The sequence below is a fragment of the Anomaloglossus baeobatrachus genome, chromosome 1, assembly GCF_048569485.1.
Source record: "Anomaloglossus baeobatrachus isolate aAnoBae1 chromosome 1, aAnoBae1.hap1, whole genome shotgun sequence".
NCBI lineage: Eukaryota > Metazoa > Chordata > Amphibia > Anura > Aromobatidae > Anomaloglossus > Anomaloglossus baeobatrachus.
Genome location: NC_134353.1, coordinates 485,322,025 through 485,344,708, shown reverse-complemented (window position 1 = coordinate 485,344,708; position 22,684 = coordinate 485,322,025).

The following is a 22,684-nucleotide window of genomic DNA, read 5'->3' as shown; positions in this document are numbered from 1 at the left end:
GTCACTTATTTTGTGCGCTTTGGATGCTGCTCCCACTTGCTCTATGGCGCATGAAATTGGCATCTATTCTGCAGATACACTGCATCCATTACGCAGTGTATCTGCAGCGATTGAAGCGCACATGCACTGCCAAATCGCTGCAGAATTTGCAGCATGGACATGACGCAACGTGCGCACATAGCCTTAGGGGTACTTTGCACACTACAACATCGCAGGTGCGATGTCGGTGGGGTAAAATCGAAAGTGACGCACATCCGGCGTCGCTGTCGACATTGGAGTATGTGAATCATTTTTTCTACGATTAACGAGTGCAAAAGTGTCGAAATAGTATGATCGGTGTAGCGTCGGTCATTTCCATAATTTCAGAAGGACCGATGTAACGATGTTGTTCCTCGTTCCTGCGGCAGCACACATCGCTGTGTGTGAAGCCGCAGGAGCGAGGAACATCGCCTTACCTGTGTCACGGCTGCAATAAGGAAGGAAGGAGGTAGGCGGGATGTTTACGTCCCGCTCATCTCCGCCCCCTGCTTCTATTGGCCGCCTGCCGTGTGACGTCGCTGTGAGGCCAGAGCGACGTCGCAGGGCAGGTAAGTGCATGTGAAGCTGCCGTAGCGATAATTTTCGCTACGGCAGCTATCACAAGATATCGCAGCTGCGACGGGGGTGGAGACTATCGCGCTCGGCATCGCTACCATCGGCTTGCGATGTCGTAGTGTGCAAAGTACCCCTTAGAGTATGTGAACACCATTGCCTTTACACATCCTTTGAGTTTTTCAGGCAGAGGACAGGTTAGCAAGCACTACCATATTTTTTATTTTTTTAAATTGAAATTGTATTGTGCTAGTCAGCAAGTGCAGATCTTCGTTCTTTTAGCGTTTAGCACTTTTTCAAATGTGTTACAGAGTAGATCTGCCTTACACAGATGTCGGGTGCACAGACTCATAGGTTTACGCTGTCAGTAAAGGGGCGACCACTTAAAGTGCCTAGGGCAGCACAAAGGCCAAATACAGCCCTGGCTCCACGGCTACTTCTAGTGTGGTCTGACAGATAGGGGATTGCGGTCGGCTCAGGTGCCAACTACTCTTGTGTTTTTTCTGCTGATGGGATTTTTGTGATCATCCACGGTGACCAGATCATAACATTCACCGCTGTCTCACACAACTGTGGACCTAGAAGAGAGGACACTCACACCTATACCATATGCCAACCCCCCCAGTTGTGCCTGTTCACTGCCCAACCTAAAATGTGTAATTCTGCAATACGTTGGTACTAGCTTGGATTTACAAATCTGTGTTGAAATTATTGATCTAGGAGGTGCCAAGTTTTTGTTTTTAATACTGCTTATGTTTTGTCTTTTGTTGGCTACATATCTCTCAGTGAGTGCTATTTACTGAACAAAAGAATTGGCAATGTTTCTATTTCTAGCAGACCCAGCTCAACGCTGCCAGGGTCTTCTGTCACTGTAGTAGACTGATTTCCACTGTAACTGGGATCACTGTTGATGCCCCCAGTTACATTGGAAAAATGAACAATAAATCTCAAATAATATTGTCTCCATAGATCTTTTTCAATCTCTTGGGTGACAAATTATGTAAAATCTAAATAAAAAAAAAATCACATCACAGAAAAAATAAATAAAAAAATAAATGTTTATGTGTACTAACATATATTTTAGCCTAAAAAATATACGTAAAGAAATAATAATACACAAATTAAGTATACACATAACCTTAATTTTAAAAATGTATTCAACAGTTTTCTTGCTGAAATGCTATACCAGAAGTCCAAAACGGAGCTGGATAATATGAGCCTCTCATGGAAAAAAAATTGAATTTAGAATGCCGCATTTTTTGCAGGACAAAGTGACATTTTTAGTGATACCATATTTTTTCTATACACCTTTTGATCACATTTTTTTTTTTTTTTTAAAGTTTAGTCTTGTTGTTTTTTATTGCATTCATCATACAGTATGGTTTCTGGTATAGTTTTATAACATGGGTCGTTACAGGTGTGGCGATAACAAAAGTGCACCTTTGTTGCTTATTTTAGTGTATATAGAAAACAGCATTTTTAGTAGTAAAAAAATGTCATGCCTTCTTTGTATTTTTTTTTTTCCTTTTTAGATTTTATCCCCTTCTTGTAAGTAATATCGTCTGTCAATTAACACCATATAGTAATTTTGGTCAATATCTTTTAGCAATGTGCCCCATTCTGACCCCAATCTTGAAGTAATGTGCCCATCCTGGTTTTTATCGTGTAGTAATTTATTTATTGCTCAAACGTATATGCCGCCACTCGCCGACGCTCACAACAATGTAAGTATACAACAACATATGATCCCTATCAGTATGTCTTTTGAATGTGGGATGAGACCTGAGTACCCAGAGGAAACCCACGCAAGCACGGGGAGAACATACAAACTCCTTTCAGATGTTATCTTGGGTGGATTAGAACCCAGGACCCCAGCGCTGCAAGGCTGTAGTGCTAACCACTCAGCCACCGAGCCACCCTAATGTAATGTCTCCATCCTGGTCCTTATTTTATAGTTTAATCCCCCATCTTGGTCCTCTTCTTGTAGTAATGTGCATCATTCTGGTCCCCTTCTTATAGTAATGTGCCCCATATTGTTCCCCTTCTTGTAGTAATGTGCCTCATCCTGGTCCTCATCTTGTAGTAATTCCCAATCCTTGTTCCCTTGTAGTAATGTGCTCACCCTAGACCCCATCTTGTAGTAATGTGCCCCATCCTTGTCCTCATCTAATAGTAATGCCTAGTTCTTGTCCCCTTGTAGTAATGTGCCCATCCTGGTCCCCTTCTTGTAGTAATGTGCACTATTCTGGTCCCAGTCTTGTGGTAATGTGCCCCGTCCTTGTCCTCAACTTGTAAAAATGCCCCATTTTGGTCCCCTTATTGTAGTAATGTGCACATCCTTATTCCCTTCTTCTAGTAATGTGCCCAAGCCTGGTCCCCTTGTAGTAACTTGCCACATCCTGGTCCACTTCTAGTAGCAATGTGCCCCACTCTTGTCCTTCTCTTGTAGTAATGCCAAATCCTTCTCCATTTATAGTACTGTGCCCAATCCTGGTCCCCTTCTTGTAGTAATGTGCTGCATCCTGGTCCTCATCTTGTAGTAATGTGCCCCATTCTGGTTTCCTCCTTGTAGTGGTGTGCCCCTTCCTGGTCTTCATCCTGTAATACAGTGCCCCATCCTGGTCCTCATCTTGTAATAATACCTCATTCTGGTCCCCTTCTTATAGTAATGTGCCCATCCTTGTCCTCTTCTTGTAGTAATGTGCACCATCCTGGTCCTTATCTTGCACTAATGCCCAATCCTGGTCCCCTTGTTGTAATGTACCCCTCCAGGTCACCTTCTTCTAGTAATGTGCACATCCTTGTTCCCATATTGTTGTTATGCCCAATCCTGGTCTCATTGAAGTAATGCGCCCATCCTGGTACCCTTCTTGTAGTAAAGTGCCATATCCTGGTCCTCATTTTGTAGTAATATCCCCATCCTGGTCCCCATCTTGTAGTAATGTGCCCATCCTAAACATGTAGTAATCTCCCCCATCTTGGTACCCTTCTGTAGTAATGTCAATCATCCTGATTCTCTTCTTGTGGTAATATGCCCCATCCTGGTCTTCATCTTGTAGTAATGCCCAATCGTTGTCCCCTTGAAGTAATGTGCACATCCTTGTCCCCTTCTTGTAGTAATGTACCCCATCCTTGTCCTTATCTTGTAGTAATGCGCAATCCTTGTCCCTTTTTATATATGTGAATATAGAAATGCAGATATAGATAAATATGCAAGCCTATTTCATATCATTAGTGCAATAGAAATCCAAGAGATATGAGAGCCCATTTTCACCTGTTAATCAGGTCGAATTTTGCATTATGATGAGTTATTGAAATTGTACTGTAAGGGGCATTTTGCACACTACGACATCGCAAGCCGATGCTTGTGATGCCGGGCGCGATAGTCCCCGCCCCCGTAACAGCTGCGATATCATGGTGATAGCTGCCGTAGCGAACATTATCGCTACAGCAGCTTCACATGCACTCACCTGCCCTGCGACGTCGCTCTGGCCGGTGACCCGCCTCCTTATTAAGGGGGTGGGTCATGCGGCGTCATAGCGACGTCACATGGCAGGCGGCCAATAGAAGCGGAGGGGCGGAGATGAGCGGGACGTAAACATCCCGCCCACCTCCTTCCTTCCGCATAGCCGGCGTGAGACGCGGTGACGCTGGTAGGAGATGTCCCTCGCTCCTGCGGCTTCACACACAGTGATGTGTGATGCCGCTGAAATGAGGAACAACATCATAACATCGGTCATTTCCAAATTATGGAAATGACCGACGCTACACCGATGATACGATTATGACGATTTTGCGCTCGTTAATCGTATCAAAAAGGCTTTACACACTACGATATCGACTGCGACGTCGGATGTGCGTCACTTTCAATTGGACCCCACCGACATCGTACCTGCGATGTCGTAGTGTGCAAAGTGCCCCTAAGGGGCTATTTTCTGTCTGTGGTCACTAATGGAGGAGCTGCATACACTTGTAAGGGGGTAGAAAGGCTGTTGTGTTTCCCCTGAAAATATCAATCATATCAGTGACGTTTATGGCTTGCTATGTTTGGCTGTGGTTTTTATTAAATGTTTTATCCTCATGAACAACATCAGATTGAAGAGAACAATTTATGGGGGATGTGTGTATATGAGAGAAGAACAGGGGAGCAAGAGTCAACAAGGAATTTACTGTGGCAACAGTTTCTCTGAAACAGGTGGCGAGCAATAGTGTATCTTTCTGGAGAACAGCCTTGAAGAGAAAGTGGATTTACCTAGACTATTGGTACATTTAGTAGGGGGATAGCTATTACAGTGCTGGCCAAAAGTATTGGCACCCTTGCAATTCTGTCAGATAATACTCAGTTTCTTCCTGAAAATGATTGCAATCACAAATTCTTTGGTATTATTATCTTCATTTATTTTGCTTGCAATGAAAAAACACAAAAGAGAATGAAACAAAAATCAAATCATTGATCATTTCACACAAAACTCCAACAATGGGCCAGACAAAAGTATTGGCACCCTTAGCCTAATACTTGGTTGCTCAACCTTTAGCCAAAATAACTGCGAATAACCGCTTCCGGTAACCATCAATGAGTTTCTTACAATGCTCTGCAGGAATTTTAGACCATTCTTCTTTTGCAAACTGCTCCAGGTCCCTGAGATTTGAAGGGTGCCTTCTCCAAACTGCCATTTTGAGATCTCTCCACAGGTGTTCTACAGGATTCAGGTCTGGACTCATTGCTGGCCACTTTAGTGGTCTTCAGTGCTTTCTCTCAAAACATTTTCTTGTGCTTTTTGAAGTGTGTTTTGGGTCATTGTCCTGTTGGAAGACCCATGGCCTCTGAGGGAGACCCAGCTTTCTCACACTGGGCCTTACATTATGCTGCAAAATTTGTTGGTAGTCTTCAGACTTCATAATGCCATGCACATGGTCAGTCCAGTGCCAGAGGCAGCAAAGCAACCCCAAAACATCAGGGAACCTCTGCCATGTTTAACTGTAGGGACCGTGTGCTTTTCTTTGAATGCCTCTTTTTTTTTCCTGTAAACTCTATGTTGATGGCTTTTCCCAAAAACCTCTACTTTTGTCTCATCTGACCAGAGAACATTCTTCCAAAACGTTTTAGGCTTTCTCAGGTAAGTTTTGGCAAACTCCAGCCTGGCTTTTTTATGTCTCAGGGTAAGAAGTGGGATCTTCCTGGGTATCCTACCATACAGTCCCTTTTCATTCAGACGCTGACGGATAGTATGGGTTGACACTGTTGTACCCTCGGACTGCAGGGCAGCTTGAACTTGTTTGGATGTTAGTCGAGGTTCTTTATCCACCTTCTACACAATCTTGCATTGAAATCTCTCGTCAATTTTTCTTCTCCTTCCACATCTAGGGAGGTTAGCCACAGTGCCATGGGCGTTAAACGTCTTGATGACACTGCGTACCGTAGACACAGGAACTTTCAGATCTTTGGAGATGGACTTGTAGCCTTGAGATTTCTCATGCTTCCTCACAATTTGGATTCTCAAGTCCTCAGACAGTTCTTTGGTCTTTTTTTCTTTTCTCCATGCTCAATGTGGTACACACAAGGACAGAGGATAGAGGTTGAGTCAACTTTAATCCTTGTCAATTGGCTGCAAGTGTGATTTAATTATTGCCAACACCTGTTAGGTGCCACAGGTAAGTTACAGGTGCTGTTAATTACACAAATTAGAGAAGCATCACATGATTTTTCAAACAGTGCCAATACTTTTGTCCACCCCCTTTTTTATGTTTGGTGTGGAATTTTATCCAATTTGGCTTTATGACAATTTTTTTTTATTTTTTACATTGAAGACAAATTAAATGAAGATAATAATACCAAAGAATTTGTGATTGCAATAATTTTCAGGAAGAAACTGAGTATTCTCTGACACAATTGCAGGGGTGCCAATACTTTTGGCCAGCACTGTAAGAGCACCCTTACATTAGTTCCCAAAAGTATGGAGTCATACCTGCTGCTGTGCTGTCCATATGTAATTTTCCTTGCAAGAACTGTTTCACTGTCTGTAACTGTTGTTAAAAGGCCCATGTACTGTACAGAAGGTTTTGGAGAGCTCATATTATGTTGCCTCCTAAGTGTCGTTGTTAGTAAATAGAGCCTTGTTTTCACAAGTTGGAGTGGTTTCTTCATCCTGGCATCCAAGGGAGTCGGGGCCATGCAAAGTGTGGCAGAACTGAATATGAAAGTCTCCTCAACTGCAGCAGTACTACACACTCAAAATCCCCAGGGTTCAAATCTTTCTGTAGCGTGCCAGGAAGTGGTAAACAAGTGCCTCAACCATGGCCATGTTACATAAATCCCATAGGGTTTTTGAGCAAATATATGCAAAATAGTTTCCATTTTAGCACATTTGACAATTTGCGGCAGTAAAGTTAGGTACTGGCTAAACAGTGTTCAATGTGACTTGGGCCGATAGCCACGGGCAAGTTCCTCACAAGGAAAAAATGGGGTAGTAAAGACCCGTGGCATAAGTGGAAGCGTGCCAAGATTATAGCTAGAAGCATGACCCTAAGATGGTGGAGGATGGTGTACTGAGAAGAAGGATCACCTAAAGTGTTAGTGGATGGCATCTGAGAGCCAGAAAATGTGCTTGATCCACTGAAGTGTTGGCTGGAAGAAGGTTTGTTCTTTAAAATGGGAGATGGGCGATTTAAAATGAAGTGGGGCCTAGCAGGTGAGGATGAGTGCAGGGGGTGTGGCTGAAGGTGGAGTTGGTGAGAGTAACCTGTGACACGTCAGAAGACCAGCCCTGGAAGAAGAGGCAAAGCTGAACAAGCAGAAAGTGATTGGTGAGTCAGAGACTGGAACATTTTCCCTGCAGCGTGTGAAGAGGAAGGAGCTAAGAGAGAGATCTCAAGTGTTATGGCACACAGTGACCGGGAAGCAATAGCGCAAGCTGCATGTTGAATAAAGAATTGGGAGAGGGAAGCAAAATGCTCCAATATGCAGCAATATATGCACCATCAAAAGGGAAGGAGTCACCTGGCTTGGGGTGAAGGTAGTCTATGGAGCAATAGGGACCAACTTCTCAGCGCTATTCATGGGGAACAGGATTGCAGCCACCCAACCAGGACAAAGTGGTTGTAAGGAGGTATTCTATCCCAGCCCCACCTGTGACAGCTGGGACCTCTATCACCATTAAAGAGGTGGTACAAAAGCAAATGTAAATTTCATTTAAATCCCTTTCTATTTGATGCTATAATTTAGGCTACTTTCTAATATACTTGTATTAAAAATCCCATACTGTTCCCTAGCTACACTATCTAACTGCTATTCTATTTTTTTTCTATTTTCTGTCTGATGACGAATCATTTGATAATCCCAGTGCATGCTGGTGTGACACCCCTGACCTAATCAGGGTGTCATAGGGAACTGCACTCCTTTCTCTTTTTGTGCAGAACTCGCCCTCCATGGTTCTGGGATCCTAACTATTGGTATTGCTTACATCTACACTCAAATCCTAGCCACACTTCACACCACACCCTGTCAGGCACACCAGTGGGTGGTTTAGCTAGAAAAGGGCCACCCACCTAGGGGTCAGGCAGACTGGTGGGAGGGACATAGTCAATTCAGGAGTAGCTCCCAAAGAGTGAGGAGCTGGGAGTAGTAGCTCCCTGGAAGTTCAGTAGTAGCTCTCAGAGAGTAAGGAGCTGGGGGAGTTGTAGCTCTCTGGGTGACTGCGGTTAGGTCGCAGACGGTGGTCTGGGACCGGAAGAGTCGGAGACCCGGTCGCAGGGTATTGGAGAAGGGTGCCCAGACTTAATTTTGGAGAATGGTCGGCACCAGAAAATCTAGTAACCGGACCGGTATCGAGCACGGCAAGGCACTGGACCCTAGATCAGGGAGTAGATTCACTCAACCTGGTTATTAACCTGTGGGGGATAGTCTCTTTATGAACTTTCCCCAAAAGCTCAGAGATCGAAGGCACCAACACAACGAGGGAAATAGGGCTTTCCAGGTTATGCGGCCCACTGAAATCCCAAGTGTCAGCTCCTCTATTTAATTATAGGGAGCGGGCCCCGACAGTTTCAGGCCGAGGGGGTCACTCAGAACATCTAAATACAAGTGCAACGAGGCAGGCTCCGGAACACTGGCAATACCAACAGAGACGGATTCCTGGACGAGCTCCCCAGAGTGGCAGCGGCACCCAGAGACTTAATTTACTCCTGTGTTAGAGTCTATTTAAAGGTTGTACCAACATCTACACAGCCTGAGTGAGTACGCTGTTACCCAGTGCGTCCGGTCTGCCCGCATAGCCTGAACCACGCTTCCCTACACTTCAATCATCCAGAGTCCCAGGGCCTCCCCTACCCGTGGAGGGAGCGTCATCTGGCTGCCCCACTCCATCTCCCCGAGTACTCCCATCGGCAGCGGCGGTATTCCCCTTACTGCGAACCACGGGTGGCGTCACGAACACTTATCCCTTGTAAATAATCCCCCCTTTCATTTTCGAGTGGCCGGAGACCCTCAAGCCACAGCAACCCTCAGATCCGAGCACTCCGACTGCTGCAGGGACGGTACACATCGAAAACTTTGGCGTCACAAACAGGATTCAGACTGGGCCCACTAACCTGGGTGATGTGCGCCTTGAAAAATCCAAGCTGAGGTGTCAAAATTCAGTTCTCGCCATTTTTGGCACCTAAACGCCATCTCCCCGACCAAAAGAGTGCAAAGCCGAAGCTCCGCCCCTTGTTCTGAGAGCACGGCTGGAACTGGAAGTTCCCAGTATACCCTGTGCTAGAGTGATTGCTGATGAAAACCAAGGGGGAGAGGGAAGATGTCGGTGCTGGATGATGGGAGCGCAGGAGCGCTACCCCCACCAGATCAAGGAGATGTGGATGCAGCGGGCGCTGCTCCAGTCGCACGAGCAGTGGCACCCGGGGCCAAGGTGGTTGTGCCAACTATGCCAATCACCTTACCTTATGTGCCCGGTGCCGCCTGGCTGCCTCAGTATGATGGCCGATCTGACGCCTTGCAGGGATTCAGGCGGAAGATTTGCACGGTCCTGGATATGTATGCCCTGACCGGCCGGCAGCGAGCATCCGTGGTACTCGGTCAGCTGACAGGCGCGGCCCAGCTGGAGGTAGAACCCTGGACTGATGAGGATCAGGCCTATGTACCCGACATCTTTGAATGGCTGGGGCCTGCATTTGAGACCCGCACCGAAGCTGAGCTGAGGATGAGATTCTACAGCTGCAAACAGCGTCCTCAGGACAACATCAGAGACTACGCCCTGAAACTGCAAACGGCGCTGCGGACCTTGAAATTGGTCAACGACATCAGTGAACAGGAGGGGAACAAGACGCTTGCGGAGCAGTTCCTGCAGGGCCTGGGGTCAGTGGAAGACCGCAAGCAGCTACGGCCGTGGGTCCTGGAGAATCCTTCACTGGACTTTGCTACTTTGAAAGAACGGGCTATCAAAGCTTTACAGCCCCCCGAGACTACTGACTCTCTCCTTCAGTCCTGGCAAGCTGATACCTCGTCTATACATGTGAAGCCTCCTGCCTTAGCATTGCCGGAGCCAAGACCCTGGCAATGCCTGTAGGCGGAACCAGTGACTTATCTTTACAGGTGCAGCAGCTGAGCAGTGACATTGCAAGGATATTAGAGGCCATGCAGCTCAAGCCAAAGACCAAGCCAGCAGGGAAGATACAGCTAGCCGACTGCCCGGAGGATGTCCCCTGGATGAGAGGGAAGACCTCGACATACAGTACAGACCAAAAGTTTGGATACACCTTCTCATTCAAAGAGTTTTATTTATTTTCATGACTCTGAAAATTGTAGATTCACAGTGAAGGCATCAAAACTATGAATTAATACATGTGGAATTAAATACTTAAATGTGTGAAACAAATGAAAATATGTCTTATATTCTAGGTTCTTCAAAGTAGCCACTTTTTGCTTTGATTACTGCTTTACACACTTTTGGCTTTCTCTTGATGAGCTTCAAGAGGTAGTCACCGGAAATGGTCTTCCAACAGTCTTGAAGGCGTTCCCAGAGATGCTTAGCACTTGTTGGCCCTTTTGCCTTCACTCTGCGGTCCAGATCACCGCAAACCATCTCGATTGGGTTCAGGTCTGGTGACTGTGGAGGATAGGTCATCTGGCGTAGCACCCCATCACTCTCCTTCTTAGTCAAATAGCCCTTACACAGCCTGGAGGTGTGTTTGGGGTCATTGTCCTGTTGAAAAATAAATGATGGTCCAACTAAACGCAAACCGGATGGAATAGCATGCCGCTGCAAGATGCTGTGAGAAAACCAATTAACAAAAAGGATCAGAAGCAAAAAGTAAAATAGAAAATCTTTATTTCAATTCATTAAGATAAAAAGTGAGGTGTAGTAACAAAAAAGGTACACTAGGTGGCATACCAGAGCAGCAGAAAGCAATATAAGTGCCAATTACAGGAAAGACTAGTATAGACAACCTCTAAGCAAAAGTATGAATCACACACAGGTATATCAAAGCATAGTAGCATAAGGGAGACTGTGATACGAGGTGAAGCGCTAGGGCAAAGAGTCTTCAATCCGAACGGCACATACTTACTGCTGGAATGGCGCCAAGTCCCATCCGACGCATGTTTCAGTGATAGCCTTCGTCAGGGAAGACGTTGAGCTATACCGGCAAGGTAAGCAGTTAAATACGGAATCCCAGCCAATGGATATTTATGTGCGGCGCATGTGCCATGCAGCTGAGTGCAGCGCGTGGACAGGAAGGCACGTCATCGTCATATGGTAAACAAGGTCGTCCCAGTATGAGTCACAGCATCACGTGACAACCAGTCACGTGACGCGATGACGCCGATATGAGGAACTCAGAAAGCGATAAAGATACGCCCCCTGAGCGCGCACTGCTTATTATGCTTAGATTATCTATTTTACTTTTTGCTTCTGATCCTTTTTGTGAATTGGTTTTCTGTCTGTCATGGATCAGTTAATCCAATAAATACATACGAATAGTGGGTGGTGGTATATTCTATCACTTTGAAGAACCACCTTACAGTCTTTTTACCCTTAATATTTGTTCTAACCAAGGCTGACCTTTAGTGTATGCAAGATGCTGTGGTAGCCATGCTGGTTCAGTATGTCTTCAATTTTGAATAAAGCCCCAATAGTGTCACCAGCAAAGCACCCCCGCACCATCACACCTCCTCCTCCGTGCTTCACAGTGGGAACCAGGCATGTAGAGTCCATCCGTTCACCTTTTCTGCGTCACACAAAGACACGGTGGTTGGATACAAAGATCTCACATTTGGACTCATCAGACCAAAGCACAGATTTCCAACAGTCTAAAGTCCATTCCTTGTGTTCTTTAGCCCAAACAAGTCTCTTCTGCTTGTTGCCTGTCCTTAGCAGTGGTTTCCTTGCAGCTATTTTACCATGAAGGCCTGCTGCACAAAGTCTCCTCTTAATAGTTGTTCTAGAGATGTGTCTGCTGCTAGAACTCTGTGTGGCATTGACCTGGTCTCTAATCTGAGCTGCAGTTAACCTGAGATTTCTGAGGCTAGTGACTTGAATAAACTTATCCTCCGCAGCAGAAGTGACTCTTGGTCTTCCTTTTCTGGGGCGGTCCTCATGTGTTTCTTTGTAGCGTTTGATGGTTTTTGCCACTGCACTTGGGGACTCTTTTTCGGACTGACTGAACTTCATTTCTTAAAGTAATGATGGCCACTCGTTTTTCTTTACTTAGCTGCTTTTTTCTTGCCATAATACAAATTCTAACAGTCTATTCAGTCGGACTATCAACTGTGTATCCACCAGACGTGTGTACAACACAACTGATGGTCCCAACCCCATTTATAAGGCAAGAAATCCCACTTATTAAACCTGACAGGGCACACCTGTGAAGTGGAAACAATTTCCGGTGACTACCTCTTGAAGCTCATCAAGAGAATGCCAAGAGTGTGCAAAGCAGTAATCAACGCAAAAGGTGGCTATTTTGAAGAACCTTGAATATAAGACATATTTTCAGTTGTTTCACAATTTTTTGTTAAGTATTTCATTCCACTTGTGTTAATTTATAGTTTTGATGCCTTTAATGTGAATCTACAATTTTCAGAGTCATGAAAATATAGAAAAATCTTTGAATGAGAAGGTGTGTCCAAACATTTGGTCTGTACTGTACAGAGGAGGAAACAGTAACCGGTATGGACAGCTTGTCTGTTATAAATGTAATAAGACTGGCCATTACGCCCGGTTCTGTCCTTTAAACGGGCAACCCCTGGGGCAAAGGGCCAATCCCCAGGAATAGACTCACAAGGCCCAGCGGACTGGCGGAAGCGGTATGCGGGAGGACGGCCCATCGTTTCCATCACCCTGGATGGGATCCCGACCTCTGCACTCCTTGATACCGGCTCCCAGGTAACAACTATCCCTTATGTACTGTATAAGAAGTTTTGGTCAGGCGATAAACTTACCCCGCCAGATACAGCAGTACCATCTACGCTGTCAACGGGTTACCGGTAACTCAAATTGGGTTCAAGGAGGTGACCATTAAGGTGGGCCGGGTGGAGTTAGAGTGCTTAGGACTCATAGTCGTGCAGAATGACCCTAGTGACCGGAACCCTAAGATAATTTTGGGAACAAATGTCATTGAGAACTGTATGGGGGAAGTGTTGTTTTTACTCTAACAGTTATCTGAGACTGTAGGAGCAGGGCGACAGAGGGTCCTTTAACCAGACATCCAGGCCCTCCTGCAGCGACAACAAATAAATCTATCTGGAGGAGAAATTGGCGGTGTACGGGTAATGGATGTAGCCCCTCTTGTAGTGCTCCTGCGGAGCGAAATGATGATATGGTGCAGGGCAGCTGTAGGCTCCCGTGAACAAGATTACCAGGCATTGGTAGAGCCCCTGCTCTCAGAGCATTGGCCCACAGTATTAACGGCCAGAGGGGTAGTTGATGTCCGGAAAGGGAGGGTGCCCGTGCGAGTGTTGAATTGCGGGGAGGAGGTTAAATTGTCCAGGTATGCCACTAATTGGCAAGCTGTTCACAGTAAACACAGATTCTATCCAGACAGCAAATTCCTCAAATACATCAGACCAGTCCTCCAGGGACAATTCCCAGGGACAGTTAGAAAAGTGGTGCCAGGAGCTACATGTGGGCACCGACTCTACACCTCCACATCTCAAGCAGGGGGTCTACAGAGTAGTGCAGGAGTACGAACTAGTCTTTAGCAAGCACCCACTAGATTTTGGGAGGATAAAAGGGGTACAACACCACATACCCACAGGTGCTCATCCACCCATCAAGGAGAGGTACAGGCCCATACCACCTGCCCATTACCAATGTGCAAAGGACATGCTGAAAAACATGAAGGAGCCTGGGGTCATCCGTGATAGTTGCAGCCCCTGGGCAGCTCCCCTGGTATTGGTAAGGAAGAAGGACGGCACTATCAGGATGTGCGTAGATTACCGACAAATCAACATGATCCCACATAAGGATGCCTACCCCCTACCCCGAATTGAAGAATCCTTAGCTGTCTTGAAATCTGCAAATTACTTCTCTACCCTTGATCTTACTAGTGGATACTACCAAGTGGCTGTTGCTGAGGAAGACCGTGTGAAGACTACCTTTGCCACCCCGTTGGGATTATGCAAATTCAACAGCATGCCATTCGGGCTGTGCAATGCAGCGGGAACATTTCAGAGACTCATGGAGTGCTGCTTGGACCACTGCAACTTTGAAACTGTCCTGCTTTACCTGGAGGACGTCATCGTATATTCCAAAATGTATGAAGTGCATTTGGAACATCTTGCAGAAGTATTTGAAGCTCTTTCCAGGTATGGGATGAAATTAAAACCATCAAAATGTCATTTACTAAAACCTAAAGTCCAGTACCTGGGACTTGTGGTTAGCACCGAGGGTGTAGCTCCAGATCCTGAGAAGATTACGGCTATCCAGCACTGGCCAAGGCCCAAGAACATCAGAGACGTACGCCAGTTTCTAGGACTGATGGGCTACTACAGAAGGTTTGGGAAAGGCTACACCAAGATAGCGGCTCCCTTGCAAGAACTCCTAGTTGGCCAACCCAAGTACGGCCAGGCATCTGAATCTTTATTCACCTGGGGTGAGGAATAAGAGAATTCTTTCAGCCAGATGAAGTCTGCCCTAACAGGGGAAGAAATTCTGGCATACCCCGACTACAACCTCCCTTTCGATCTGTACACTGATGCCAGCAACGTGGGACTAGGAGCTGTTTTATTCCAAGTGCAGAATGGCAAGGAGAAGGTGATTACATATGCCAGCAGGAAGCTACGCCCCCCAGAAAGAAACCCTGAGAACTACAGTTCCTTAAAGCTGGAGTTCTCGGCACTCATCTGGGCCGTAACCGAAAGATTCAAGCACTACCTGGCCTCTGCAAAATTTATCGTGTACACGGATACACCCCTACACCCCTTGACCCAACTGGACACTGCGAAACTGGGAGCACTGGAACAACATTGGGTCGCACGACTGGCGAATTATGACTTCAACATAAAATATAGGGCTGGCCGCAAGAACGCTAATGTGGATGCGTTATCCAGAATGCCCCATTTACTTGATGATGGAAAGGACGATGATGATTGGAGGAGATTGAGTTGCCTGCCTTCCATCACCCTGTTAGCATGGTACAGTACCGATCCCACAGCAAACAACAAGAAACAACCTTCAATTTATTACCCCATCATGGTTGGCAAGAAGCACAGGATGGTGATCCTGCAATCAAATTAATCAAGGCATTGATATCCCAAGCTGGTTCCCACCTTGAACCAGGCGCTCTAGAGGAAGCTAAGAAGTTGTGGAAAGACAGGAGTCGACTGTCTCTCCATCGAGGCAAGTTGTGCAGAAGTCTCTGTAATCCCAAAACGCATGAAAGAGTATGCCAGATAGTGATACCTAAAGCGTACGTGTCGGTGGTCTTAGAGACGTACCATGATCGAGCTTGGAACTTTGGATGGAAGAAGTTGGAGATGTTGCTGAGAAGTCGCTTCTATTGGATTGGAATGAGAGACACCATAGAAGCATGGTGCAGAAAACGTGTGTGTCAGGTTTCCGGGTTTTCCAGTCCCCTTTTGAAAGAGCTTGCCCTCGGTTAACATGGAGTTTTATGTTCTGTTGCCCTACTTCCTGTCCAGCTGCTTAAAAGGCCGCCTCTAAGCCTAGTCCAGTGCCTGAGTATACTGCTTGCTGTGTGCTCCTGCTTTGCTGCTGCTGCTACTTGATTACCTTTGGATCCTCCTGAAAATCTACCGACCGACTCTGGACCATACCCGGTTTCTTCAAACTGTGCCCGGACTCCGTCTGCCGTCTTTGGTCAGCACGTCTGCCCGGTTTCTTCCGGTTCATAACCATTCTGGACTTTCATCCCGTACGGACACTTCTGGACTTTACCGCTTGCCCCTTGTGTCCCGGCTGCGGCGCATTTAGGCCTTCCGGGGTTGATTGCCGGACAGTCCCTGTATAGGGGTTCGCTCTGGTGGTCTCCCTGGGGGAGTCCGGTGCGTGGCCCCGGGAATCCCCTTCGCTCCGTTTCAGAAGGTATTTTCATGTGTTTGTTATACTGTGTATTTCCGTTGTGTATCTACCGTGGTTACATATCATAAAACATCTTGTACCACAAACTCGTCTCTGGTTGTCATTGCCCTAACGCTATCGAAATCCTCAGAACATACAATAGTATTACATTATACTCAGGCCATAAAAAGGATTTCGCTGGGGCAATGACTGAGACACGAGTAGATCAGCTCTTTTCTATGATTAACTCCTTGCAGCAGGAGATGGAGGTGGTGCAGACTAAACTTAGAGATGTGGAGACACAGCTGGGCCATGATCACCAGGTACTGGGTCCGGCTATACAGGATTTGCAAGTCAGAGTGGAGGCTCAGGAAGCCGGCCCCACTACGTCCGTATCAGCTGCCGGTATGCCTAGGTTACCCCCATTCCGTTTCAATGGTGACCGTAGTCAGTTTCGTGGATTTGTGAACCAATGTATACTGTTTTTTGATGTACATGCTGATTATTACCGTTCTGACCGGTCCAAAGTGTTATGTATAATTATGTTATTAACCTCACGAGCACTGGCTTGGGCTAATCCTATGATAGAGAACCGGGACATCCGTTTAAATCACCTGGAGGACTTTCTGACCGCAATGGCGCAGATGTTTGATGATCCAAATCGCCGTGCTACCGCTGAATCGGCTCTCCTTTCCTTACGTCAGGGAAAGCGTTCTGTCGTTGAATACGCCACTGAATTTAAGAGGTTAGTGGTAGACACCGACTGGGGAAACAATGCATTATTGTCTGTTTTCAGAAAGGGTTTGTCCGGTACCATCAAAGACGAGTTAGCCCGTTCCGAATCTCCAGGGGATTTTGAACTGTTTCTCCAGCACTGTGTGCGTATTGATACCCGCTTGACGGAACGTAGACAGGAAAAATGGGCAGCTGTAAACCGTGTGAACAACTTTGCATTTCCTTCCAGAGAACCCGCTCTCAGGACGCCACGGGAGGCCGAGGACGTTCCTATGCAAGTGGACTCTCTGCAAAAGCGAGAGACCAATGAACGTCGCGAACACCGGCTCCGTGAGCGTTTGTGTTTCTATTGCGGTCAATCGGACCATTTCTTGATCGACTGCCCGAAACGTCCGAATCGCCCAAATAAGGTATTGGCAGCCATGGCAGAGTGTGACAACACGGACGCAGAGTCCGATATCTCTGAGGCAAGCGGACACTTGGATGCGGTATTTCCCTTGACTGTAATGTCAACCTCACCGAAGGACTCGGAAGGGAAATATACCCATTGCTCGCTCCCCATTCAGATCCGGTGGGAGGGACAGCTAATACCTACCTCTGCAATGATAGATTCTGGGGCAGGGGGAAATTTCATGGACTCCTCTTTTGCCAGGAAACACGGTATCCGGACTCAGCAAAGATCCTCACCGGTTACCATGGAGACGGTTGACGGATCTCCGTTAATCCCTGGACCAGTTGATCGGGAAACCGTACCGCTAGAATGCGTCATGAAGCCAGGTCAGCAGGAGACCCTTGTTTTCATGTTAATTTCTTCTCCTCATTTTCCGATTATTCTAGGTATTCCGTGGCTACGGTCTACAAATCCGGTCATCGATTGGGAAACTAAGGAAATCTCCTTCCCACCGCAGAGTATTCCGACCATTAGTCCAACTGTTCCGGTTCCAGTAACACCGAATGCGGAGGGCACTGTACAGGTACCTGTTCTACCCCCGGTGTATAATGACTTTGCGGATATATGCGACAAAAGAAAAGCCGATCGGCTTCCCCCGCATAGACCGTATGATTGCCCCATAGACTTACTCCCAGGGGCGGAGATCCCGTTTGGTCATGTCTACCCGTTGGCGGCACCTGAGCTAGAAGCACTAAAAGAATACATTGATGAAAGTCTAGCTAAGGGATTTATTCGTCCGTCTACCTCACCAGCAGGGGCACCCATCTTTTTCGTGAAAAAGAAAGAGGGGACTCTGAGACCCTGTATTGACTACCGGGAACTGAATAAAATAACTATCCGGAACCGGTATCCGTTACCGTTGATTCCTGAGCTATTGGAGAGGGTCCAACAGGCAAAAATATTCACCAAATTGGATCTCCGTGGGGCATACAATCTACTCCGTATACGTCCCGGAGACGAGTGGAAGACCGCGTTCCGATGTCGGTATGGACATTTTGAGTACCTAGTGATGCCTTTTGGACTTTGTAACGCTCCCGCGACTTTCCAACATCTAGTTAACGATATTTTTAGGGATATCATGGACCAATTCATGGTGATTTATCTGGACGATATCCTAATCTTTTCTGATTCCCTGCAGGAACACCAGGAACACGTCAAGACCGTACTTACCCGGCTGAGGGAAAACCACCTGTACATCAAACTGGAGAAATGCGAATTCCATTGCTCACAAATACAATTCTTAGGTTATGTCATCTCTCCTCAGGGACTGAACATGGAGTCTGGCAAGATACAAGCAATTCTAGACTGGCCGGAACCGGGGAACATCAAAGAGGTACAACGCTTTGTCGGTTTTGCCAACTTTTACCGACGTTTTATCCGTAATTTTTCAGAGATCGTTCGTCCCATCACTCTGTTAACCAAGAAAGGACAGAAGTTTGTGTGGTCCGCCCAGGCCCAGGAAGCTTTCCATCGTCTCAAGGTTTGTTTTACCTCAGCGCCTATATTGGTACATCCGAATCCCGCACTTCCCTTTATCGTGGAAGTCGACGCTTCCGACTACGCATTAGGGGCCATCCTTTCTCAAAGGACTGGGGACAAGAGTCTCTTACATCCGTGTGCTTTCTTTTCCCGCCGGTTGTCCCCTGCAGAAAGGAACTATGACATTGCGGACAAGGAATTGTTAGCGATTATTTCCGCTTTCAAGGAATGGAGACACCACTTACAGGGAGCCGCGCAGCAAGTGATAGTACTCACAGATCATCGTAATCTGGAATTTCTTAAGTCTGCCAGGTGCCTGTCTCCACGGCAAGCCCGTTGGAGCCTATTCCTTAACCAGTTCAATTTTGTCGTTACATACCGTCCAGGTTCACGTAATGGGAAAGCCGATGCCTTGTCCCGAATCCACGCCGTGGACTCCGTGCCTGGAACCCCGTCTCAGACCGTGTTATCGGATGCCAATTTCGTTGGAGTAATCCAGGACCAGGACTTGTGGAAGGACATCAAGCTGGCCTATGATGGTGACGTATTTCTTGCTGCCCCCCCGAATGATGTAACTCTTGTTCTTCGGAATGGTGTGTGGTTGAGAGAGCGACGCATTTATGTCCCGGAGGCCGTAAGACTTCGGGTTCTCAAATTGGTCCATGACTCCGTGTTGGCTGGTCATAGGGGGGTACAGAAGACGCAGGAATTTCTGAACCGTTTTTTCTGGTGGCCTACCTGTTTAAAGGATGTAAAGGACTATGTCCACTCATGTGTGGTTTGTGCCCGGTGCAAGGTCCCTCGTGTGGCTCCTACAGGACTCCTCCAACCGTTACCCGTGCCATCTCGCCCTTGGGGGTCTATCTCAATGGATTTTATTGTGGAGTTGCCCGTCTCAGACGGTCACAATACCATTTTAGTGGTGGTGGATCGGTTGACTAAAGCTGCTCACTTTTTTCCATGTGCCGGTCTTCCCTCAGCCGCAGAGACAGTGGATCTGGTTATCCAGAACGTATTCCGATTGCATGGGGTACCAGACGAGATCATCTCTGACCGGGGCGTGCAGTTCACGTCTAGGTTCTGGAAGGGGTTTTGTACGGCACTCCAGATTGATGTCTGTTTGTCTTCTGCATACCATCCTCAGACAAATGGGCAAACCGAACGGACCAATCAAACCCTGGAACAATACCTTCGCTGTTATGTCAGCCATCTGCAGGACGATTGGTTGAAGATGCTTCCGTTGGCGGAGTTCTCATATAACAACACTCAGAGCAGCTCCACTAAGGTAACGCCCTTCTTTGCTAACTTGGGTTACCATCCGACTATTTTGCCTAGGTCACCGGTTGCGGTCTCAGTGCCTGCGGTGGAGGACAGATTGACAGAGCTACGACAAAATCTGGAGGTTCTGAAGGACACTGTGGCTACAGCTCAGGAGCGTTACAAGAGGTCGGCAGACGCTCACCGGAAACCGGCACCCATGTATAAGGTAGGGGACTCTGTATGGTTGTCCACCAAGAACCTGAGATTGGGTGTCCCTTCGCAGAAGCTGGGACAAAAATTCATCGGTCCGTTCAAGATCACCGGGATCGTGAGCCCTGTGGCCTGTCGGCTGCGGTTACCGCACCATCTAAAGGTACACCCGGTCTTTCATGTTTCTCTCCTCAAATCCGTCTCTCCCAATACGTTTCATGGTCGTGTCGTGCCTCCTCCTCCGCCTGTGATGGTCGACGGCGAGGAGCAGTTCGTGGTTGAAGACATTATTGACTCCCGGCTCCATCGTCGTCGGCTTCAGTATCTGGTACGTTGGCAGGGGTATGCCCCCGAGGACGATTCCTGGGAACCGGTGGGTAACATTCGAGCACCCCGGAAGATCGCTCAGTTTCATCGACGGTACCCGGACAAGCCGGGCCCTGACCCGTCCTGAGGCCGTTTCTGGGGGGGGGGAGTAATGTCAGGTTTCCGGGTTTTCCAGTCCCCTTTTGAAAGAGCTTGCCCTCGGTTAACATGGAGTTTTATGTTCTGTTGCCCTACTTCCTGTCCAGCTGCTTAAAAGGCCGCCTCTAAGCCTAGTGCAGTGCCTGAGTATACTGCTTGCTGTGTGCTCCTGCTTTGCTGCTGCTGCTACTTGATTACCTTTGGATCCTCCTGAAAATCTACCGACCGACTCTGGACCATACCCGGTTTCTTCAAACTGTGCCCGGACTCCGTCTGCCGTCTTTGGTCAGCACGTCTGCCCGGTTTCTTCCGGTTCATAACCATTCTGGACTTTCATCCCGTACGGACACTTCTGGACTTTACCGCTTGCCCCTTGTGTCCCGGCTGCGGCGCATTTAGGCCTTCCGGGGTTGATTGCCGGACAGTCCCTGTATAGGGGTTCGCTCTGGTGGTCTCCCTGGGGGAGTCCGGTGCGTGGCCCCGGGAATCCCCTTCGCTCCGTTTCAGAAGGTATTTTCATGTGTTTGTTATACTGTGTATTTCCGTTGTGTATCTACCGTGGTTACATATCATAAAACATCTTGTACCACAAACTCGTCTCTGGTTGTCATTGCCCTAACGCTATCGAAATCCTCAGAACATACAATAGTATTACAGTGTGGTCCTTGGCCTTGAGGAGGAAAGATGACACCAGTCAGTGAGCGCCACTCCAACCAATAGTCACCAAACAGCCCTTGGAACTTGTAGCTTTAGATTACGTCAAGCTCACCCCAAGCAGGAGTAGTTACACCTATGTACTCACGATGGTGGATCACTATTCAAGACTCCTGGTGGTGGTACCTGCTAAAGATCTAACTGCTAGTACAGTGGCTAAGCCATTCCAAGCACACTTTTGCATGCCACATGAGTATCCAGATCAAATCCTCACTGACCAAGGTCCAGCGTTTGAGGCTGAAATCTTCAAGGAATTCTGTAGCCTGTACAGATGTAAGAAGATATGCACTACACCCTACCATGCCCAAATAAATGTGATGTGTGAAAAGATGAACCATCTAGTTATCAACCTGATGAAGACTCTTCCGCTTGAGGAGCGGAACCAGTGGCCTGAAAAACTGCCAGGTCTCGTTGACATCTACAATAATATTTCTGTGGGCTCCACCAAATGTACACCCGCTTACCTGATCAGAGCCAGACCTGGGAGACTCCCAGTGGACTTAGAAATGAAAGTTGAACTACCTGAAGCTTACTCGCCCGATACGGATTGGGACTTACGTCGCCAGATCCAGTATAAGCAAATCAAATAATATGTTGAAGAGAATTTGAACCAGAGTAGAGAGAAGCAGGAAAATAACTTCAACAAGTAGGCAAGAGCTACTCCTTTCTCACCAGGTGAAATGGTACTAAAGAGAAAAAGAAAATTACACAAACTGGATGACCAATGGGAGAAGGAACCCTATGTGGTGCAGCCCTCTAACTTTGACAATCAGAAGACTTGCCTTATTAGCAAGGATCAAGGAAGAACCACGTCTGCCATCCCCAGAGATCACTTAAAGAAGTGTCCAGAACCGCTAAGAGTCCCAGATGAACCCCAGCCCCAACCTCAAGTCATGGAGAGGAAAAATAAGACCATCCGTACCATCCTAGGTGTTTCCCGGAAGATTGGCCTATGCAAAATGGAGCAGAGATAGTTCCTGTATTAACATTCCCACAACCCATGGAGGAACCAGAACAGGAAAGGCTTACTAATACTGCACTCCCCTCAGCACCTAGAGTAGCACCCGTACCCCTACCATAAACACGTACAGTCCTACCAGCAACACCTGTCACTAATGATGAGGAACTCGCAGCAGACATTGCCACGCCACAGGGGTTAGAAGAGGGTCCAGAGTTGAGGAGGTCGACCCGTGTTAACTTTGGTCAGCCCCTACTGAGATATTGAGAGTAATGGTAGCGGAACCCGGCTATCTTAATGTTCAAAATTGTG